The sequence below is a fragment of the Coturnix japonica genome, chromosome 11 (assembly GCF_001577835.2).
Source record: "Coturnix japonica isolate 7356 chromosome 11, Coturnix japonica 2.1, whole genome shotgun sequence".
In the NCBI taxonomy this organism is placed as follows: domain Eukaryota; kingdom Metazoa; phylum Chordata; class Aves; order Galliformes; family Phasianidae; genus Coturnix; species Coturnix japonica.
This window is the reverse complement of record NC_029526.1, coordinates 3,460,009-3,472,508: the sequence shown is the minus strand read 5'-3', so window position 1 is coordinate 3,472,508 and position 12,500 is coordinate 3,460,009. Positions and strand designations below refer to the sequence as shown.

Sequence of the window (12,500 nt, the reverse complement as noted above, 5' to 3'; positions counted from 1 at the left end):
CTCCAAGCCCTGTGGGGACAAGCATTGTCCTCAAGTCCCCTGGGATGGGCTTCTCAACACCTCCCTGGATGCTGCTGGGGGTTTCACTCCTTCGCCCTCCTCTTGGGATGGGATGGGTGGCCCCACACCCAAAGAACAGAGCTGTGATTTTACTTTCCTTCTGCTTCATCTAAAGAGACAGCCAGACTCTTTTGGGGTCTTTCTGCATGCATTTCACTTCCTGTTTTGCACTGACTTGGGCTCATGGGTGCAGCCCAGAAGAACTGTTTTTACTTCTGGTCCAAAATGGGGAAACTCTTAGGCGTAAAATCCAGCTCAGCTGTGACCCATAAAGGTCCTCATACTGCTGATGCTTTGTCAGGCAATCAAGTTACATGATCTAACTGCAGAAATGTAACAGATATAGTTTGTTTGGTTTTTAACTCGCCAAAAATGTTTAAACATAAAGAGAAGCTCCAAACACTTACAGTCATGTTTGAAAGTAGAATGTGTAAGAAATGACATTTTTTTTTCATGTTTGAATTCATGCAAAACCTTTGCAGTCTCCACAAAGGCACGCAAATGCAGCGATGGGACCTCATGATCGATTGTTGGTGTGTGCACATGGACATGAAACCGTGAACAGAGGAATTTGCACAGGCCAGAATTCAGGTTTCATTCTGAAACCCCGGCAGAATCAGCCCCCTAACTCTGGCTGGTGTTAAACATGAAGGCAGCGTGTGGCTTTTTTCTTGCGTGGTTTCCCATGTAGTACTGCTGACCTACCTCACTGCAGCTACAGCTGCTCAGACCCTTGCATGCCTTCAGGCTTTCCTTCCGAGAGTGCTTCTGCTGCCAGAGGGTTTTGGCAACAGTTGTAATGTGCGTGATTATTTCCATTGAGGAAACCATTGGTGATAACAGCAACGAGGAGGTATGTGGGTGTAAGCCACAGCTTGCTGAAGGCATGAGACCATTAGGGTATGTAAGGATAGGCTCCTGATGCTGTCAGAGAGGAAGCGGCTCTGCACGTGAGATAATGTAGGGAAAGGAATATGCTAAACATAGTTTAACCCCTGAGCTGCCCCCTGTGAATAAAGTGTTTCCAAAAGCCTCCAGACTTGGCCTGAGCTAGGTGCTCACTCAGCTAATGAAAACATTACATGCGCTCTGTCTAACCAATCTGATGTATTTGCTAAGAATTACAGTGAAAGGAGATGCTTTTTGGCCACTTCTGTTGCCGTGTTCCCTGATACCAATGTCAATGTTATAAGCTCAAGCAGTATTTTAAGTTGCTGTGATCTCAAATTTTGTTTTCTTATGCAGCTGCTCAAGCCAGCTTACATGCTGATCAGGATCTGCTGCAGCCTGGGAATAATCTGGCACCAGCTTCTTGGGCAGGCAAGTAAATCCTTACTGACATCAATGAACTGAAAAATTCTGAGGCCTGGCAGTGACAAAGGGAATAGTGAATGAGAGCAGTATTTCTTTATATTGATCTACCTTTCCTCATCTACTAATAACACTGACTGTTTACCCTCTGTAATAAGCTGTGATGGGTGCTACGTGGGTCTTTGCTTTCCAGTTCTCCAGAGTCAGTACACACAGACCAAAAAACCTCCCAGTAAACAAGCTGGCTAGGACTAGATAAAATTAAGTGCATTAATATTGTTGAAGCTTGCAATTCAAACTCTTGTTTGACAAATTTAGACACTGATTTTATACCTAAGAATTCCTTCAACCAATACTTGTGTCTTTAACTCTGTCTACCAGACAGGAAGAGCAGACTGCCTGCAAGAGAAGGGATGGGTTCCCCACTTGGGGATCCTTGGCAGATGCTGATGACTTTATGGAGGAAATTGGAGTTGATTCTGTTCTTTGCATTTCTGCTATTAATGGTACTTCTCAAGCTATTTCTGCGCATCACCAAAGGTAGCAGTGTGCGAGCAATTAAGCCCAAAATAATATAATTCTTCATCAGTTTCTCAATCAAGATTTGGTATGCTTCAAAGATACAAGGCTGCTTCTGAGAAGTGCCGAAATACAGGATAATTTCAAAGCCTGAGGAAAGTGCGGTGTGACAAGTGGATGCAACTGAAGTCTGTAAGATGATGCAAAAGACTATTAGGAATGAGGATTTAAGAACACCTAGTGTACCTCCACACAACACACAGTTAAACTGTGGAACTCAATAGCCCAGGATGTTGTGAGTATAAAAAATGTCTATGGCCTTAAAAAGTGATAACGAAAAGTAATGGATGAAATAAAATAAAAATCCATCAAGAAGTACAAAAGCCAAAGCAAGATGCAGGCTCTGGCTCAGTTAATGAAAGCTGCTGAAGTCAAAGCCAGGAAGCTGAGCTATGAGGCAGTGGTATGGAGATTTTCTTTTGTGGTCTCTTTCCTAAGTGCCTGCTGGTGGAGAAGGGCAAATGTCCTTCCTAAACAAGACGCTTGCTCTAATCTTTATATTACCAATCTAAAATAAGGCAGTGAATAAAAAAGTACAAGCAGAGGTACATACCGTATGAATAGATGACTGCCCTTCTGACACAAGACTGTGTAGGTACTGGTATGGTCCTGAGCAATCAGCTGATGTTAAGTGCTCCTTGAAAGTCAGCTGTGCTATGCTGTTTAGCACAAGAGCCTCTTGCAGGGATCCTTAAAGTTCATGCCAGTGGGTTGGCACAGCAGTGGGAGGTAGCCAAACAAGCCAGAGAGCGTTTTCTGTGGGAAAATGCAAAGTTTCAATTGGTTTGATAGCTCTGAGTCAAGACCAAATGTCTATTAAATGTTTAAAAGTTACTGATCAGACAAAGAAAATACTTTCCAGGAAAATAGGATTTTCTCCAGGGTTGAGAAGCTCTATGCAATGGATTCATCCACTCTGATCACCTTCAGGAGGACCCAGGCCAGGGCCTACCTGTGCCATGCACAGACTCACAGCAAGATGGAGAGGCGTGCATTTGTCTGGGCATTGAGGAGCACCACTTTGGCTCACAGCTCTGAGGGAGCCTGAGACATCTCAGTATTCATTGCTGGCCCACTGTCAGAGATTACTGCCTTCAAGCCCCAAGTCCCATCATTGCTGCCTGGGGTACACTTTTAAATGTCTTTAATTACAGCAATTTCTGAGGGTTTCTGTAAACTGGTTACAAATACACAAACTCCATCCTTGCAAGTCCTTTATACACTAGACCTGGTGAAATAGAGGCTGGCCAGTCAAGATGAGAGGTCACTATGCAAAACCTACCCCCACCCCTGCTCCTTTTACCTTCATGCAGTTTGCTGGTGCAGTAGGAGGGTCCTGTGAGAACGTGAGGCTGTTGCTCCTCTCCTTCTCATGCTCTGGGGTATCCAGCACTTCCCCTGGAGTGCTCTCTCATGGTCTGTGTTTCAGCTGGAACAGGACAGGGAGGTTGAAGACTCATTAAAAACTGAGGCAGAATGGGAGCCTGCAAAGAGCTAAGTCTGTGCCAAGAACAGAGGCAAAGTGAGATGGGCTACATCAAATGCATCCAAGAAAATCTGCACGGATACGTCTACCAAGGAAAATCCATACATTAATAGAAGCAGAGATTTAGGGGAATCTAAGGCAACTGCCTTAAATTCACCACAGTTGCCTTTCCAGTAGTTCACTGGTTTTCCCCCACAGTAGTCTCTCATGTTTACTTTGGCATTTGTAGGGAAAATGTCAGCGGAGTGCTGCTGTGTGTGCCCTGCTGTAGGATGTTGAGCTGTTCCAGTACCACGGCAGCTATTTTCCAACAGATTAACATTCAGATACTGGGAGAGTTCATCCAGTTCACATAAATCTGCATAGAAATTTTATTAACTTACAGCTTCTATTTGGTGGGCCACCTACAAAATGAAAACAGATTTCTTACGCTCCTGTAAGATAGAAGAGACAAAACAATAATAAAAAGCCCAAGTCTATGAGAACATATGCCTTGCTGAAGAAATGAAAGCGCTCATCTTTCAAACGGTGGCATTGGCGTTCCCAGTGCCTCTAAATAAAAACAACAACTTAATTGTCTGCTTACTGGATTCATGTTTTCCTTGTTTGCGCTGAGGAGAAACATGCCAGCGGGAAGGAAAAGTGGATGCGAGCAAAATTAAGGCACTGGGTTGGCACTTGGGAGATCTGGTTTCAGTTCCTGGCTCTGTCAAACACTTCCTATGTGACCTTGTAAATGTCACTTTTGAGCATGTAAAACCATCTGGCCTGATCTACTGAAACATGTATTTAATTTTAAGATGCAAGTAGTTCCACTTATATCTCACACGCCTAAATTTAAAGACATGTTTACATGTCGTGCTGGTTGGGAGCCACAAGGCACGGCCATTGCCAGGGCGGAGCGCTGCCCCGCTGGTTCAGGATCCCAACTTTGTCCCTTTTTGCCCCAGGTTTGCCAGAAAGGAGGCAGCCACCCTTCTGCTGAGTGCAGCACCAGCATGGTGAGCTCTTGTGCTTAGCACGAGAGTAATGCAAATAATTCACATGGAGGAAAGCTGTGGATTCGGATGCTGTTGTTGTAAATAAAATCTGCATTTAGGCACTGAAACAGTGGCCTGATTTGTAGAGTTGCTGAGCAACCAGTGCTCATAAAGTCAGGAGCCCATGAACGCTTTGTACTTGAGAAAATCAGGTCAGTCATTGGGAGGCTAAATGCAGAAACTGAACCCCAATTTCACTGCTTGAAAATCCACCCTCATGTGTCTTCAGGCATGCTCTAATGCTCTGCCCCTTGTCATTATAACCAGCCCTACCCACAAACACTGCATAAAGCTCACACTCAGAAGTAAAAGTATCATCATTTGAGCATTTTGTTGTTTTTAAATGTAATTAAAAAGATGAGTTTCACTGAGACATTCTAAATATATGTATATAATATACATATGTGTAGACACATGTTTCTAATGTAAATGGTATATATAATGTTATTTTATGGCATAGCAGATGTTTCTTAATTCCCTCCCACCGCACACTGAAGCAAGATTATGCCAGGCTATTTTATTATGAATAATGTGCTTGCTCCGTCATTAAGAGGGTTATTAAAGACATAAACAAACTTTTATGCCCTGCTTTTCAACAGCTGGTGGTGGTCTACAAAGTGATAATCCTGCTTTCAGCGAATATTCTTAGACTTAAATAAAGAAGGAAAGAATAAACACACTGCTCAGGCATCCAGGCTGACTTGTGAGTGGGCAGATCCAAAGTGTGACATCTCAGTGCCACGGAGGTGGAGGTGGCACTGCTTCCGAGCCAAAGACTCTGGTTGTGGGCTGGAAATGAGGTGCATTGCCCCTTCCCACTGCCACACGGGAACTCCTGCTCTAAGCAAATGAGCCCGACCGGCATTTATTTTAGCGATGAGAGCAGGAGAGCAAAAATTGAATAGCAAAAAAGCAAATACTGGCTTTCAATAAAGAAAGAAACATCTTGCAAAAATACAGCATGCACAATAGCTGGGTGTTTTGTTTTTTTTCCTTCCTAATTAATTATGTGGCAGAGACAGATCCTGCAGATCCTGTAGCCTGAGCTTTGAAGAAAATCAGCTGAGTAGGTTTTATAACTTCAAACAAAGGGGTAGGACGGGACAATAAAGGTTACGTGGCCGTGTTCCGTCACAGGCGCTATCGCTGTTAATTTAAGCGGATGTGACCCCTACACGACAAAGCTCCAAAGGTATACGGGGAAGAAGGTTTATTCTTATAAATAGGACCGATGCCAGGTCAAGCAGGCCCCCTCACTTTGGACTTCCTAAAGAAAACAGCCTCAGACAGCTGAGCAGAAGAGTTATGGAGAGTGCTGAGATAGGAAATATCCACGGTTCCTGATATGTTATGGTTGGCCCAGGAAGCAAGGAAGCTGAGAGCCGAAGGTAGTCCTAAAGGTGCTAAACTGCACAGCGCTAATGTACACAACAACATCCTCATACAAGCAGATGTTTAAAGAAAAGAAGGGGGAGGGGAGAGAGGGGGGTGCTGGGAATGGCATTTAGGCCACGTTGCACTCACCCTGGGGAGGAAAACTAAAAAAGGGGAATGTGGAACCAATTTTCAAGCTTGAGCAACTGAAAGTCTATTAAATGATTCTGTCATCAACATGAGATGAGAAAAAAAAGTAATAATTTATATAACAAATTGGGTAATTGTAGCTGCACGGACAAATGATATTTCTTCCCTGATAACTGAATAAACATTGTTACAAGAGGAAGGTTATAAGGAAATAGCCACTTTGGTGAACTACAAGCACCAGGTCTCTGCTGCTGTTCGTGTCAAAGGAAAGGCACTGCAGGCTGAAGGGCAAAATGCTCCTGATCACAAACAAACATGCTGAGCTGCTTAGGGGATTTTTTTTTTCCCCCCCCAGAAACTGAGCTGATAAGGAAGGGCTCAGCTTCACATAACTACAAGCAATCTCAGCTTGATTACTGCATCATGTCAAATTTAAATCAGTTTAATTCTCTTGAAGATACAGCAGCATAAACTGGAGGAATTAACAGCAATAATATGTCTTGTTACCAATTAATTCATTTACCAAAACTATTATTTTTTTAAAGGTAAGCTGCATAAAAAGAGAAAAAACAAACAGGACAAACCTGGAGTGGGTGCATCCAGAAGCCACGCAGCGGGATTGCAGTGGGAGCAGCCGTGACACTGTGCAGAACCTTCGACTGAGCTCTGGATGCAGCAGCACTCAGCTGGGGTTGCACCTGAAGTACACAGACAGCCCAGCAGCCGGAGCATGTGGGAACATATTGCGGAGCTTCAGGGCCTTGGTGCTGTATTTTCCTTTCTGCCACAGCTTTCCTGCAGGACACGGGGAGAAGCAATGAGTGGCCTGTGGCCTTTGCATTGTTCTGGGCAGACCTGTGCTGGATTGTGCCTCGGGGAGCAGCCCCAGCCCCAGCAGCCCTTCCTGCAGGTTCACTGCTGAGAACAAATCCTTCAACGATACACCTGGTCTGGGGACTTAGCAGCATGTAGCCCTGGACACCAAACATGTTAGCCCCCAGACTGGGGGAAGGCCATGTATGTTTGCTTAAAAGGGCTCACCTAAAGCACAAGCACAGTTAGAAACTCACCTTCCATGGGAAATGGAGGGCGCTGTGCCAGCGTGGAGTCACACCATCTAGTCATGAAGATGCCCAGCAACGGCTTGCCTACGGCTGCACAGTGGAATGAAAAGGAACTGGGAGTGCAGGATGTTGGATCACTGTGGGCTGTTGGGTTGCTGGGGCATCAACGGGACACAGGCTGCAGGGACCATGTGCTGAAAGGCCAAGGTTTGGCTCCTCTGCTGCAGGCTGGCCCTTGAGGAGCTGAAACAAGAGGAGGTACAAAGGAACATAGGACTGTGCTAGGATCAGTTTCCTGTTTTATGTCTTTCTGCTCATCCACTCTATATCCAAACACAGGCATGTGTGTAAACAGCGCCAGTCCCCCGTGCCTGACATGAAAAATAATAAAAATATATTTACATGACTTTAACATTAGGCTATTAGAAAGCTGCAGTCAGTATAACAGAGAGGAGAAAAAAATTACAAAGAATGATTTGCATAGCAAACGCATTTCACAGTTGTTTTGGACAAATGCCCTCGGTAAATATGTTTAAAGTCATGTACAACAAGAATATTTTATCACAAGTAACCATGTTTTAATAAACACTTCGTCTTTTGGTATTTCATTCTTTCTCATCATAATAATAGAAATATAACACCATATATCACTGTAAAACACATTTCCACATAAACGCTGATAAGCACAAAATATTTTTCATCATTTACATTTTAACTGTAATAATATATGGCAGGATTAAAGCTGCATCCATCATGTGTCTAACTAACCTTGCTGTAATGAATTTTTAAATGTAATGGTTTCTGTCACAAAGTAAAATCATACATAATATCTTCTGACACAGTATGCTGGCGTACGCGAGGTTTTAAAATGTAAATGCAACTTCATTTTTAATTAGATTTATAAACTCTAATCGCTATTTTCTTTTCTATAAAACCAAAGGGGGAAAGAAAAAGCTGCGTAAAGCCTGCAAGTTTTTCCTTAAGGTATGGTGCTGTGGGAGGCGGGAAGGCACCCAGGAGGAGCGAGCCATGCTGAAGGAACAAAGGCCGGGCACTGTGCACCCACCTTGTGCCACCGCCAGGAGCCGGCCAGCGGAGCTGCAAGGACAGCAAGAACAGCAAGGACAGCACGTCCCCAGCCCCCTGCCCAGTGCAGCAAACAGCCCGGCTCAGAGAGGAGAATCATTAAAAATAATTTGCAGGAGCTTTCTGTTCAGCGAGCCTTTTTTTTTTTTTTTTTTTTTTTTTTTTTGATACAATATTTCCTTCAGTGATTATCGCCACGGACATGTTCTGCCATATGGATGGAGCCGGGCGAGGAGGCGGCTCAATACCTGAGTGGTTAATTAAGAGCTGTTGCTGGGCCGCAAGAAGCAGGTTTGAAATCCCTCTTCACTCACCGACAATGAGTAGCTTTTTTAGCAGCAGCAGTCACTGGGGACAGCCAGAAGCACAGGGTAATTATTTGAGATAACACAGAGCTGAAGAGCGCGTGTGCGCGCCCATGTGTGTGAGGGGGCGCGCGCCGGCGAGAGGGCAGCGCTACAGAAAGTTTACAATAAAAAGGTCAACATCTCCTATTTTTCTGTACAGTGTCGGCAGTCTGTAATGCCTTTCTAGAGTGAATGACAATGGATTCTATCTTTTTTTTTTTTTCCTCTTAAAACAATGAATCTCTTATTTGGCATTCAAACTTCACAACTGTGAGCGTGGGGCAGCCTGGCCTACCCGAATGAGCCATGCTCACCTCATCGGCACGGATACTGAAATGACTTTGATTGCATTGTTGTAAAGTAGCAGCAATTCCAACATTAACTCATGGAAACCCTGCATGCTCTGAAGAACAAAGGAGAAAAGCAGTGAAACAAAAGCCAAGAATGAGATGAAGAACGTCCTTAATGCAGACATTTAGGGCTACATTCTCTGTACACTGCTACAGGAACAGCAGAGACTGTTGGCTTTAACCAAGGTGCTAACCTGAGTCAGATGAGCATCTTGGCTTTGGCCACCACATTGCTTGTAGTCGGGGGCACCTGGGGGTACCGCTGAGGACCTAAGAACACCAGTGGTTCTCTAGCAGAAATGTTCAGGGATGCTCTTGTGGTAGTGCATCCCACTCACTAGTTGTCCCAAATGGCAAAAAGCAGTAAGGTAGCTTACAAAGGCTTTATTTCTACAGTGCTTCATCTCTGAAAGGTTTGTGAAGCACAGGACCAAAGTGCCATTCCAGCCCACCACTGCCCAGTATTCAGACAGAAAGCAAACTGTACAGCAGTACACTGAGATCCATTTCATTTCTCAGAACTGCAGAGAGTACGAGCATCCTTTCTCTAACCATCAAGGCTCATCTACATCAGGAGCTCAGAGTGCTGTTTCCCTGTTTGTTTGTTTCTAAGAAAGTCTTTCTACTCCTTTATTGAGCAGCCAAATGGTGAAACCTCTGTCATACATTTTTGGCGTTCCCAGAAAATCCCACATGTGATTTCCAACTTAGGAGGCTTAAATCTCCATCCAGACAGGTGCTGTGTGCAGCTCACACAAGCACTTAGCTTTGAGCTGTAGGGTAAAAATAAATTCAAGAGAGAGAACCTTCCTCCTCCTCCTCTCTACCTCCATTTTCACATCCTCTCAGATGCTGGGAACAGCTCACCCAGAACGACAGGAGACTATGAGCAGAGGCAATGGGAGGACATGCAGTTACTGAGCAGTAACCAAAGCCCCAGACCATCCATTGGAGGGGGACATGGCGTACCTGTGCCCCCTGCTCTTTCCATAGACAGATCTAGCAACCTTTGATGTTCCTTCAGTGCAAACAATACCACTCCAGCAGCGGCACTTTTGCCAGTGTAACTGTCTCAGCTTTGTTTAGAGACTGCCCAATATGTTAATTATCTTCTTTACCTCGGTGGCATTATACTGTCAAACCATACAACAGTCTTTAGAAAATAAAAGCTAACACCCTAAGCTGCTGTACCCGGATCCCATAATATCTATTCACTGACAATGCCTGAGCTGTCAGATCAGAAGAAGCTTCATTCGAATAAAGGTGGGCAGATGTGTGATAATGAGACAGAAGCATACAGATGCTAATATAACTGTTCAGCAGAGCAGGCTCGTCTTCGTTAGGCAGACCCAGGTAGCAGCTGCAGACTGTCAGACACTGGAATGCTGCTTTCTCTTGATTCTCATTTAAGATCAGCTTCGTTCGCTGTCTGTCAGTGAACTTTTCCCTCACAGGAGCCTGGACCCCTAGGTGATCAGTCACATTTCGACATAACTAGATGTCAAAAGAAGTTTAAGTTGTATGACGAACTGTGATGCATTCCCTGTGCTGGCTGGCAGTCTCAGCCCTCCAAGGCGTCTTGTTAATGATCCACCTGGAAACTCTAGAGTATTTCCTGTATTTTGTTTTCTTATTAAAATACCAGCTAAGCCTTTGTCAATATCCATGTCAGCAACTGTAAGCTCAAGACAATATTATCACAAGCATAATTTGATTTAAAAACTGAGCGCTGGACCGATGCTGACCAGGCAGCAGGAGACGTGCACAGAGCGAGCAGGATGCAGGCGTTCAGCTGCTTTGATTTAGCATCATCAATTAAAACAAAATATTTCTCATTCTCTCCTGGGCAGAGGCAGGGGAGATGTAACTGAAGTTGCCCTATGCAATACATCTGCAGCCAGGCAGCCAGCTCCGCTGATGAACACAACCAGGAATAAGATAATGGGGAGCCTCCGCAGATGAGCACACCATTCAAATACGCAGGAGCTCGGAAACACAAATAACCCGAGTCTGTCACTGCACGTACTGCTGGAACCTTTGAACTGGGAGTCTCAACTCCATCGGCCTTTCATCTGTTGCTCAGAGCTGTTTACCTGCTCGCACTCCTGTTTCAGAGAGCAGACAGGCTGCGGCTGTTTTACATAACGTACACACATGCACACACAATGCAGCTAACACTCTCCTACCACAGCTGTGCAGCAAGGCCAAATATTGCCCAGTGCTCAGTCACGTCACACCGGTCTTCACATTGCATCTCAACTCCATTCCTTGCTTTCCAGCATTCGAATTTCAACATTGCAGTTCTTGTTAAGATGGCCATCGTAACACGTCTGGCTACAATTAACAGCTTTCTGACCTTCTTAAATTTCTGAGCTAAAAGGCCAGGGGGGAGAGATTCCACAATTTATGAGATTCTTCCTTTTCTTTTTTGGGGTGGGTGCATTGTATGACGCGTGTCAGCCTGACACTTGCGTTATGTTTTCAGTTGAGAACAGCTATCGGTAGATTAACAGAATTGCTGAAATCACAAAATCTGAAACGCGGCTGTTGCTCACAATCAGAAGCCCTTGGTGCTTAAAGGGGACATGAGAAAGCAGGCAGCTCCATCCGCGTTTGAGCGGAGGTTTCAGGCATCTCCAGGGCTGTGAGAAGGCTGCAGGGAGAGGCAGGTCCCACACCACGCAGCCTTTGGCTTGAGCCACTGCTGCTCACCTTTGTTCTGTGCACACAAATCCAGCTTCTAATGGTGATGAAGAGTAGATTTGGCAATCTGGCGCTTTCTCTGCTTTCCCCATATCAATATAATTCTTAATTAAACACTTCTCGTGGCCAGTTGATATTCTCTAATACTTTCTAATATAAAGCAAGATGTCTCCCCCTAGATTCTGGTGTTTAGTAGCCTGAAGCTCATTAGTGTATGTGTTCTCACCCAGGAGTTTTAAATATTTAACTAGCTAGGATTCTTTCAAGAGGTCTTAACCTTATAATTTGTAATAACTTGGGGATCTCATATCTGAAGTGTAAGTTATTAAAAATGTTTCTTCCCTTCACCCTGCATTGATTTCCTACTTCTAGCAATCATGCTAAGAGCTATTAGGCCAAACAACTGCAGCTGCCTATTTATTTCATTGTAGTAAAACACAAGTGATGATAATAGATTTCCTAATAGAGATTGATCTTGCACAAAAGCCAAAAACAATGCACGTACCACCTGGGTATACAGTGCACTATGCATTATGCACTGCATGGTTAAAACCGTGCAGCTACAGAATAATACAGGAAAGTCCACAGAAACGAGCGTGCTGACTGATATATCTTTGCACGGAAGCACATTACTTCTGTTGCTTGTAATGGTCTGAACATGTGATACAAGTAAATTTTGTCTAAAAATTATCTAAGGACCACCTAATGTGCTCTGATGCTACTGAATGTCAAAAATGTCAGCAGCTTCCAGTAATGACTCTCTGACATAAACAGTAAGGGAGAAACATTACAGTTGCTGAAGGAGTTGCGAGGACAAGCATGCATTTTCATGAGAGGTCTCTTTGAATGGCAGCAAGTACTCAAGCAGGCAGCGTTCCCTGCCAGTTAAGCTGGCCAAAGAAAGCGCGCTTCCCCTGAAAGACAATTAAAATGAGTTAAATGAATTAAAA

At 44.3% G+C, this 12,500-nt stretch overlaps 2 long non-coding RNA genes across 3 annotated transcripts in view; one reads left to right on the top strand and one right to left on the bottom strand.

Moving 5' to 3' along the window:
- LOC107319206 overlaps positions 1–2,505 on the top strand; it is a 26,310-nt gene extending 23,805 nt beyond the window's left edge. The window contains exon 4 of the long non-coding RNA XR_001557679.2: positions 1,306–2,505. This is a non-coding gene — a long non-coding RNA (uncharacterized LOC107319206). The remainder of the gene's footprint in view (positions 1–1,305) is intronic.
- The window catches only part of LOC107319205, a 98,283-nt gene that overhangs the window by 10,990 nt on the left and 74,793 nt on the right, over positions 1–12,500 (bottom strand). For both annotated transcript variants that reach the window (XR_004308670.1, XR_004308669.1), the window contains 3 exons: positions 6,585–7,307; positions 3,254–3,379; positions 2,504–2,706 (listed from right to left, as the gene is read on the bottom strand). This is a non-coding gene — a long non-coding RNA (uncharacterized LOC107319205). The remainder of the gene's footprint in view (positions 1–2,503; positions 2,707–3,253; positions 3,380–6,584; positions 7,308–12,500) is intronic.